The sequence below is a fragment of the Capra hircus genome, chromosome 24 (assembly GCF_001704415.2).
Source record: "Capra hircus breed San Clemente chromosome 24, ASM170441v1, whole genome shotgun sequence".
NCBI lineage: Eukaryota > Metazoa > Chordata > Mammalia > Artiodactyla > Bovidae > Capra > Capra hircus.
Window position 1 is genome coordinate 10,107,920 of NC_030831.1, and position 10,628 is coordinate 10,118,547.

Sequence of the window (10,628 nt, forward strand, 5' to 3'; positions counted from 1 at the left end):
AATCCCTCAGAAGAAATGGAGTAGCCATTATGTTCAACAAAAAAGTCCGAAATGCGGTACTTGGATGCAATCTCAAAAACGACAGAATGATCTCTGTTCATTTCCAAGGCAAACCATTTAATATCACAGTAATCCAAGTCTATGCCCCAAACAATAACACTGAAGAAGCTGAAGTTGAATGGTCCTATGAAGACCTACAAGACCTTTTAGAACTAACACTCAAAAAAAGATATCCTTTTCATTATGGGGGACTGAAATGCAAAAGTAGGAAGTCAAGAAACACCTGGAGTAACAGGCAAATTTGGCCTTGGAATATAGAATGAAGCAGGGCAAAGGCTAATAGAGTTTTGCCAAGATAATGCACTGGTCATAGCAAACACCCTCTTCCAACAACACAAGGCAAGACTCTACACATGGACATCACCAGATGGTCAACACTGAAATCAGATTGATTATATTTTTTGTAGCCAAAGATGGAGAAGCTCTATACAGTCAGCAAAAACAAGACCAGGAGCTGAATGTGGCTCAGATCATGAACTCCTTATTGCCAAATTCAGACTTCAATTGAAGAAAGTAGGGAAAACGGCTAGACCATTCACATATGACCTAAATCAAATCTCTTATGATTATACAGTGGAAGTGAGAAATAGATTTAAGGGACGAGATCTGATAGACAGAGTGTTGGATGAACTGTGGATGGAGGTTCATGATATTGTACAGGAGACAGGGATCAAGACCATCCCCATGGAAAAGAAATGCGAAAAAGCAAAATGGCAGTCTGGGGAGGCCTTACAAATAGCTGTGAAGAGAAGAGAAGCGAAAAGCAAAGGAGAAAAGGAAAGATATAACCATCTGAATGCAGAGTTGCAAAGAATAGCAAGAAGAGAAAGAAAGCCTTCTTAGAGAATGCAAAGAAATAGAGGAAAACAACAGAATGGGAAAGACTAGAGATCTCTTCAAGAAAATTAGAGACACCAGGGAACATTTCATGCAAAGATGGGCTCAATAAAGCACAGAAATGGTCTGGACCTAACAGAAGCACAAGACATTAAGAAGAGGTGGCAAGAATACACAGAAGAACTGTACAAAAAAGATCTTCACGACCAAGATAATCACGATGATGTGATCACTCACGTAGAGTCAGACATCCTGGAATGTGATGTCAAGTGGGCCTTAGAAAGCATCACTACGAACAAAGCTAGTGGAGGTGATGGAATTCCAGTTGAGCTATTTCAAATCCTGAAAGATGATGCTGTGAAAGACCTGCACTCAATATGCCAGCAAATTTGGAAGACTCAGCTGTGGACTGGAAAAGGTCAGTTTTCATTCCAATCCCAAAGAATGCTCAAAGTACTGCACAATTGCCCTCATCTCACACACTAGTAAAGTAAAGCTCAAAATTCTCCAAGCCAGGCTTCAGCAATATGTGAACCATGAACTTCCAGATGTTCAAGCTAGGTTTAGATAAGGCAGAAGAACCAGAGATCAAATTGCCAGCATCTGCTGGATAATGGAAAAAGCAAGAGAGTTCCAGAAAAACATCTATTTCTGCTTTATTGACTTTGCCAAAGCCTTTGACTATGTGGATCACTATCAACTGTGGAAAATTCTTCAAGAGATAGGAATACCAGACCACCTGACCTGCCTCTTGAGAAACCTGTATGCAGGTCAGGAAGCAACAGTTAGAACTGGACATGGCACAACAGACTGGTTCCAAATAGGGAAAAGAGTACATCAAGGATGTATACTGTCACCCTGCTTATTTAACTTATATGCAGAGCACATCATGAGAAACGCTGGACAGGAAGAAGCACAGGCTGGAATCAAGATTGCTGGGAGAAATATCAATAACCTCAGATATGCAGATGTCACCCCCTTTATGACAGAAAGTGAAGAAGAACTAAAGAGCCTCTTGATGAAAGTGAAAGAGGAGAGTGAAAAAGTTGGCTTAAAGCTCACATTCAGAAAACTAAGATCATGGCATCCGGTCCCATCACATCATGGCAAATAGATGGGGAAACAGTGGAAACAGTGTCAGACTTTATTTTTTGAAGGCTCCAAAATCACTGCAGATTGTAATTGCAGCCATGAAATTAAAAGATGCTTACTCCTTGGAAGAAAAGTTATGACCAACCTAGAAAGCATATTGAGAAGCAAAGACATTACTTTGCCAGCAAAGGTCCATCTAGTCAAGGCTATGGTTTTTCCTGTGGTCATGTATGGATGTGAGAATTGGACTGTGAAGAATGCTGAGCACCGAAGAATTGATGCTTTTGAACTGTGGTGTTGGAGAAGACTTTTGAGAGTCCCTTGGACTGCAAGGAGATCCAACCAGTCCATTCAGAAGGAGATCAGCCCTGGGATTTCTTTGGAAGGAATGATGGTAAAGCTGAAACTGCAGTAGTTTGGCCACCTCAAGTGAAGAGTTGACTCTTTGGAAAGAGTCTGATGCTGGGAGGGATTGGGGGCAGGCAGAAAACGGGATGATAGAGGATGAGATGGCTTGATGGCATCACCGATTTGATGGACATCAGTTTGAGTGAACTGCGGGAGTTGGTGATGGACGGGGAGGCCTGGCGTGCTGCAATTCATGGGGTCGCAAAGATTCGGACATGACTGAGCGACTGAAGTGAACTGAACTGAACTGAACAGGACCTGAAACATAGAAATACTAAATAATCAAATCAAGAGATCAAACCATTGTTCCCACGGTGATCATTCTGGTTGTAAATAGCTAATGAATATCTGAACATGAAACTGTCTCTGCATTAGATTGACTGCCTCCAATAAATTGTGTGAAGTTAATTTAGAAATACTATTCTAGTTCTCAGACTGTGTTCAATGAAGAAGCAAAATTGGTTCTCAGAGGATAGGAACTCAGCAAGCTTCGTAATGAACAGAAAGGAAGGAGGCAGGAATTGAGCCCAGTAATGAAGAGTGAACTCAGTCCCTCAGAATTCATTCATTCACCATGTATTCATGTCAGAGTATTTATTGATTCTTTAATATTGTCAGACTCTGTGATAAGTCCTGCACAATTAGCTTGTGTAATCCTCACAATAACTATGTACTATTTGAGTGATTATTCTTACTGTATCCATGTGGAAGAAGAGAGTACTGAAGCTAATAACCTTTAAGTAACATGACCATATCATCCTAAAGCTAATTCAAGACAGAATCAGTTGGTCCGTTCTGATAATACAATACAAATGTGATGAACACAAGGAAAGTGTTAAGCACCCAGTTATGTTACAAAAGGTATATCGTTCTCATAGGTATTGAGTAAAGTAAGGAAAAACTTTTTGGAAGAGGTGACTTATAGTGTTTTGAAAAGTAAGTAGGAGTAGGTCAAATGAAGACATTGCGGTTATGAGATAGGATGAGCTTTACCAGTAGTTGTAAGTCCTGCTTGAAAGTGAAAGAAAGTGAAAATGAAGTTGCTCAGTCGAGTCCAACTCTTTGCGACCCCATGGACTGTAGCCTACCAGGCTTTTCCACCCATGGGATTTTCCAGGCAAGAATACTGAAGTGGGTTGCCAAACCAGGAGTTTTAATCCTATAATTAATTTTAAACCATTTTATTTCAAGAAAAGAGAATTGTGCTTGTTATATAAAAGGTATTTTATAAATATGTGACTTTTTTAGTATATAGCATCAACTATGATATTTATATTAATATTTGCAAATTGATTAATAATAATTACATTATATAAACACAGTATGTGGGACATTCCTTGGCTTCAGCAGTCTCACATTCCAAAGTGACTATTTGAATTATGCTGGTCAAGCTGAACAGGAAAACCTACAAATACAAAGAATAACACTGAAGTCATAAAAATACTATATCCTACTGGCAAGAATGCTTTCTCAAATGTAGTAAAATAAATAGATAGTCTTAGTAAAATGAAAGAAAATATAGGCTTTTTTGTTCAGAAAGCATAAATGCTTTGAAGATACACACAGACACACATACACACACACAGACACACATACCCCTATCTATTTATATTAGGTATCTTGTTTAACATTAAAGTTTGTGAGACTTACCTTGACTTCTATAACTGGAATAATTTAGTCCTATAAATTCTGACAATGGTAAATATATATATATATAAAACTTTGTTTTCTTCTTTATATTTAAATTATATATGCCTTACTTCTCATGCTAAAATTGCTAACTCTTTGAAAAAATATTTTTTGAATCTTTTATTTTTCTTTCTTTTTTTGCTTATAGGAGATTTTTAATTAATATTTATCAAATTAATGATATCTCCTATGATGTTACATGGAAGATTTGAACAAGATATTAAAAAAAAGAATCTATGTAGTCAATAAACTTCCTGATTTTTCTTTTGCAAGCTAAATTTACAAAACCCAGCCCAAGGAGGAGTCAAGCCCTTTAATACCAGAAGAGTTAAAATCCATGGACTCTGTGAGCTTCATCAGCTTTACGATAATTTCTGCAGTATCTAGTATTCGGTTTGGTAGAGTCATTATTTAACAAATCTTAATTGAGAAAACTCTATGTGCATGGTGGAATGTTATACTATCATGTCATTCTCCAGCCTACTGGGGCAATTGTCTCACCAAAAACAGGGGTGCATTTTATGTGACTTATTATTACATGAAGAACATATGCTGATTTCACCTGTTACTAATTAAATGACAAAACATCATCTTTCTTAGGTAGCCAATAATGATGTGAACACATTCATTCCTTCTATGAGCCAGTGCAAAGAAAATAAATGTTTAACTTAATATTATACAATTGTTATTATAAGTCTATTTAGGATTTCTACATACATTGAAAATTCTCTTTACCTTACAGAAAGGGGAGAGGGGCAAACATAGACAGAGTCTTTGTATATGTCTTTAAAAATGTAGATTTCCAACCTGAATATCATCCTTGTCCAAGGAGTCAAGTGGTTTTCTCTTTGGGTTAGTTAATGCAATGCAGAGAAAAATGTTCAGGCAGTCACTTACTCTAGGTAGAATCTGGTAAAGGCATTTTCCCTTAACAAGTCTCTGCTTGACTGCAAATATTGTTCTGTTTCTAATTCAGATTTGCTTCTGTATTAGTAATAAAGAAACCAGTTATCCAAATAGGCTTCTTATTTCATACTGGTTAATACCAGGATTTAGAATCTCACAGAATGCCATGGTCTGTACCTAACAGGATGATATATTTAATATCATCGGTGAGCACTTTTCAGTTGGTGTGCAAAAGTCACCCAAAAGATTGCATTTTTGGGTGCTCATTTAATTACTACCTTTCTTGATGGGATTAATAAAGGCTTCTAGGTGGTGAGAAAAACCATTGCTTTACTGAGGTCAGGTTATGTTAGGATTGTGTGTTCAAAACTATTATGTGTTTAAAGACATGTAAGCTGAACATCACAAGCCTGAAGAGAGAGCCCTTTACTGAGAGTATGCAATTATACAAATATTAGGAGTGTTGTGTTACAGACTTTATTAAATAATTTGTGAAGTTAAGGTCTCAAAGTATTAAGGATTTCTGACTCCCTAGGGAAGGCTACATGGCCTACCTTTTTTTCAATGTACCATTTCTATTTGAAGTTTGAGATGAAAGACTTCTTTAATGTTTCCATCAACCATATTTGAGGACTTTTAGATCATACTATCCAGTTAAATCAACCTTAAATCATAAGACAGTTTTAAAAGTGTTAATATGTTCTCTAGACCTAGTTTTGATCCCTGGTGGTTTTTTCTGTCAAATTAAGATAATTTTTGGAAGCACATTTTAAAACATCACCATTTTCCCAAGATATGTGTATTATGTAATTATTTTTTCTGAGTAACAACTAGAAGTGAATAAGATAATGCCTTACTATATTTAAACTCTTTCTCCTTATTTAAGTATAAGAATTAGAATGTTTGATCACCCCATTCATAACTAATACATAGTCCCAGGTACAGCAAATTCTTTCCAAATTTAATCACCATATACATTAGTTCAGGGAATCAGATCACAGAATTCTTTGCATTTTTAATAGATAAGCCCTGATTTACCATAAATAAAGGAGAAGGTATTAAAACAGCCATAGCAAACACTGCGACATATGTGTTTTATTCTTCTTAACAACCTCATGCGTTTAAATGACATCTCGGCTTTACTTAACTAACCTGAATATAAAATATAATTAACAGTCTACACATCAGAACTCAGCTCACCTCATCCTGATTCCATCTCATCTGATTACATATAATAGACAAGTATATTTACACAGATAGATGAAATTACATAACCTCTAAAATTTAGAGAGATTGTAGCAATATGGGCAAATGGAAAGCGCATTTGAACTTGTTAAAATCTATGTTTTTGTGTGCAAATAACCACAAATATGTGAACACGAGTGCAAAATGAAGCGTAGTCTCGGTGCTGCAAGTTCATCTGGATTCCCTCTGGCTGTAGTTGATGTACTTGGAATGGAAACCACAAGACTCAGTCTGAACAGAGTTCAGGATTTACACACAGCATGGGCAATCCGGTTACATGAATATGGGGTGAACGCTTCCAGAAGCAGTGGCCATGCGTCTGTAATGATACTGCCGCTGAGAAATTTACACAAGCACTCACTGAGCAAAGGCTCAGCTACAGCAGAGTGGAATCTCAGAAGATGCAGGGCATGGGCTTCTGTTAAACACACTTGCATTTTCTCCTTTTCTAGATGATACCCACTTTAAACTTTAAAGTCTTTGGATTTACTGTCTTACCCATCTGGAACCTCTTCCTTCAGATCAGAGTTTCATCAATGAGGTGTTTCAAATTTTCATATGTGTCAAGTCTCCTCCCCAAATCATGCATTATATTTTGCCATATATTTTCCATACAATTTATAACAATTAATATTTATTTATTTATATTTTTGTTCTTTGCTCTGTTCTCCCCATACTAGACTTTAAGTTCCAAGAGCATGGTCTTCCTGAAAGGTTTCCTCATTTTGCTTCCTCAGTGTCTACATCAATTCTGAGGCACAGCTGGCACTCAGGTAAGGGTAACACTTTACTTTCATAGTAACCCGAATGATTCTCTCTCTCAGGTTGCATGGGGCTGGACTTGTAGGATTGTGCTTGCTTTTTGGTGACAGGGCTCTGGATAATGAGGAAAAGAGAGTCCAAGTTCAGGGCGGGCCTTCAGTTCCTGGCCAGGATGGACTGGAGTCACATGTGAAATGGCACAGTTCAAAGCAGCAGACAAGCGGCCAGAACAGAGGGACAGATAACAGGAAAAAAAAACTGGGATGAGAAGAATAAACCCAGGGGAAAAGGGACTGGAAACTATTAAGAAGGTAAAATTCTGAGAAAGATATGGTACACAGTAGATTTGAGAAAAACAAAAAACACTAGTAGGTCCAAAACTTACTCATAGAACCAGTTCATAAAGCAACAACATCTTTCCTTCCTTAGTAAATTGCAAAAGTTAAGGAAAACAGAAAGTGATGTTTATCAGGATATTGCTATGTCTATCAAATCTATTGCTACTCTGTAAGTTTCATATAATCACAGTATGTAAGGAAGATAAACCATTTCAAGCAGAAAAAGATGAGAAAGCAGAATGCATTTGCCCATACTCATTAAAATACGAAATTAAATTAATTTTTTGGAAGTTAAATTGTTCACAAGCTCTGGAGATAAACACTGAATTTTAAGTGAAGGCTCTGAAGAGATATAGTCTTCATGTTTTTTATCCCTTTATCTAATTATTCCTTACTATGTGCGTGTGCACGAAGTCACTTCAGTCATGTCTCACTGTTTGCAATCCTGTTGACTGTAGCCTGCTAGGCTGCTCTACCCAGGAGATTCTCTAAACAAGAATACTGGAGTGGGTTGCCATGACCTTCTCTAGGGGATCTTCCCAACCCAGGGATCAAATCCGCATCTCCTGGGGCTCCTGCATTGCCAAGTGGATTCTTTTCCCACTGGTCCACCAGGGAAGCCCATTCCTTACTACACCAAAGAATTATTGTGCAGTGGACAGGTGCAGACATTGTATGAGGTATTTCACTAGTCATTTCACATTCACTGTTACTCTTAGTGAAATAAGAGGAAATGAAACACTTTCAAACACCTAAAGGTGTATTGGTACTCAACTGAGAAAGTTAAATTATTTATACAAATTACTGTTATATAATGCAAAAACTGCTGGGCTTCCCTGGAAGCTCAGTTGGTAAAGAATCTGCCTGCAATGCAGGAGACCCTGGTTCGATTCCTCGGTTGGGAAGATCCCCTGGAGGAGGGATAGGCTACCCACTCCAGTATTCTTGGGCTTCCCTGGTGGCTAGGTTGGTAAAGAATCCATCTGCAATGTGGGAGACCTGGGTTTGGAAGATACCTTGAATGAGGGCATGGAAACACACTCCAGTATTTTTGCCTGCAGAATCTGCATGGACAGATGAGCCTGGTGGGCTGTAGTCCATTGGATTGCAAAGAGGTGGACATGAGTAACTAAGCACATGTTTTCATAGAAAACTTTAGTGCCTATAAATGTAGGGGATGCATAGAAAAGGCATCGAAGGAGCCTTCAGAGAAAGAGGAATGTTCAGCCTGGCACTTGGAAAGAGAGGGCTGCCGTGAATAAGAACAGGGAAAGTCTAAAACCTCCTTCAGTTAGCAGAAACACACCCCTATTATCAACTTCAGGGTAAATGGAAGCAGGGAAAAGTAAACTTGAAAGAAGTATTTAAAGTAAGATTTACTATTGTGCTAAAAGCCAAGAATTTTGTCTTAACAAGAAAAATTATAGATTTTGTAGATTTTTAATTGTGTGTAACAACATTCACAGACCCCTTACAAATCATTCTCCACTGTTTCGCCTTTCGATATATTTTTCTGTGAGTTTCTCCCTCTGAATGCAAAAATAAAACATCCAAATAGCAAAATAAGAAAACAAAAGAAACCCCAGGTGATACGGGAATGGAGGTGATGTATCATCTGTCAATTACTGCCAAGACTTCCACTCTGTCTTTGAAAATATATTCAAAAGGCCTTTCTCCTCACTAACATTTGTAGCAATCTGCCAAGATTTCCCAAAGCCTTTCATTATGCTAATGTCATCAGGAAGATGCATTTGATATTGAAAGGAACTTAATGACAAAGAATTTTGATAGTAATTCTCTACATATTTTAAACTTTACAAAATATTTCTTTTAAAAATTCTCCCTTAAGAACAAGCGAGAAAAAGAGTAGATAAATGAATATGTATAGCTGAATCATTTTGCTACACACCTGAAATCAAAACAACATTGTTACTTAACTAGGTGTGTATTAGTTGCTTGGTCATGTCTGGCTCTTTGTGACCCCATGGACTCTAGCCTGCCAGGCTCCTCTATCCACGGAATTCTCCAGGCAAGAATACTGGAGTGGGTTGCATGCCCTTCTCCAGGAGATCTTCCCAACCCATGGGTCAAACCCAAATCTCCCACATTGTAGGCAGATTCTTTACTGTCTGCGTCACCAGGGAAGAAGGGAAAAAAAGAAAAGAGAAGCTAATGCATATAATTTATACGTTTGGGAATGTAATATTGTTTGAAATGCCAAATGCATTTCACTTCTTTTAGGCTGCAAACATACTCCAGTTCAGTGGCTCTCAAATACTGGAAGAAACTTTCAATATGACTGAGGGAAAGTGGGTAATCTTAAACAGAAAACTCATGTAATTTAACAGTTGGCCCATGCTGTGTGCTCAGACTCTAAAGTCATGCCATCCCATGGAATGTAGCCTGACAGGCTCCTCTCTCCACAGGATTCCCCAGGTAAGAATACAGCAGTGGGTTGCCATTTCCTTCTCCAAGGGATCTTCCCAACCTAGGGATCGAACCCACATCTCCTGCATTGGCAGGGGGCTCTTTACCACTGAGCCACCAGGAAAGAAATTAGCCATGTACTTCTTTTTAAGAAATGCTTGGCAATCAATTCCACAAAATGTGAAAAGAATTATATAAAGTATTAGTGGAACTCACCTATGAAGCTAGTTATTCTCCAGATGAAAAACAGAAAGAGCAAAACAGAAATCTGACATATTTTGTCAAATAAAACTGCAATTTCATAATGATATTAAATTTAATGAAGAATCAAGATACAGAAGGGAGTATTCTGTATATAGCTAAAGAAAGTATGTCAGGGAAAAACTAGTTTGTCAGCATCATTGTTGAGGAATGAGGTTTAACAACAATTTCTACTATGATGACCAAGCATGTCCCTCTAGCAGATAACTATTTCAAGAGATAACAATGACCAAATAATCCAGGCAGGCCAAAGGCCAATTAATTCTACCTGCCTGGGTTATATTTTTCCCCAAACGACTACCTCATAATTTACTTCCATCTAGATTTCTCCATTTTGTGACCATGAACTTTTATTGTTGTTCTAGTTTTTATATAAAATAGATAAGCTGTCACTGTGGTTTTTATATCCGCCTCTTGTGAATAATACCATTTAAGACAGTTAAGCATATAAACCAATTCAACAGATGCAGTAACAAACTTTACTTTTATATTCCTGCAAATCTCTGAACCAGACTCTGGATTTTCATGGTCCTAGGAAGGCTCAACCATCTTGTAAGCTAAGTTGTAAACTGTCTTCTCCAGACTGTTCTGCTAATGCAGTTG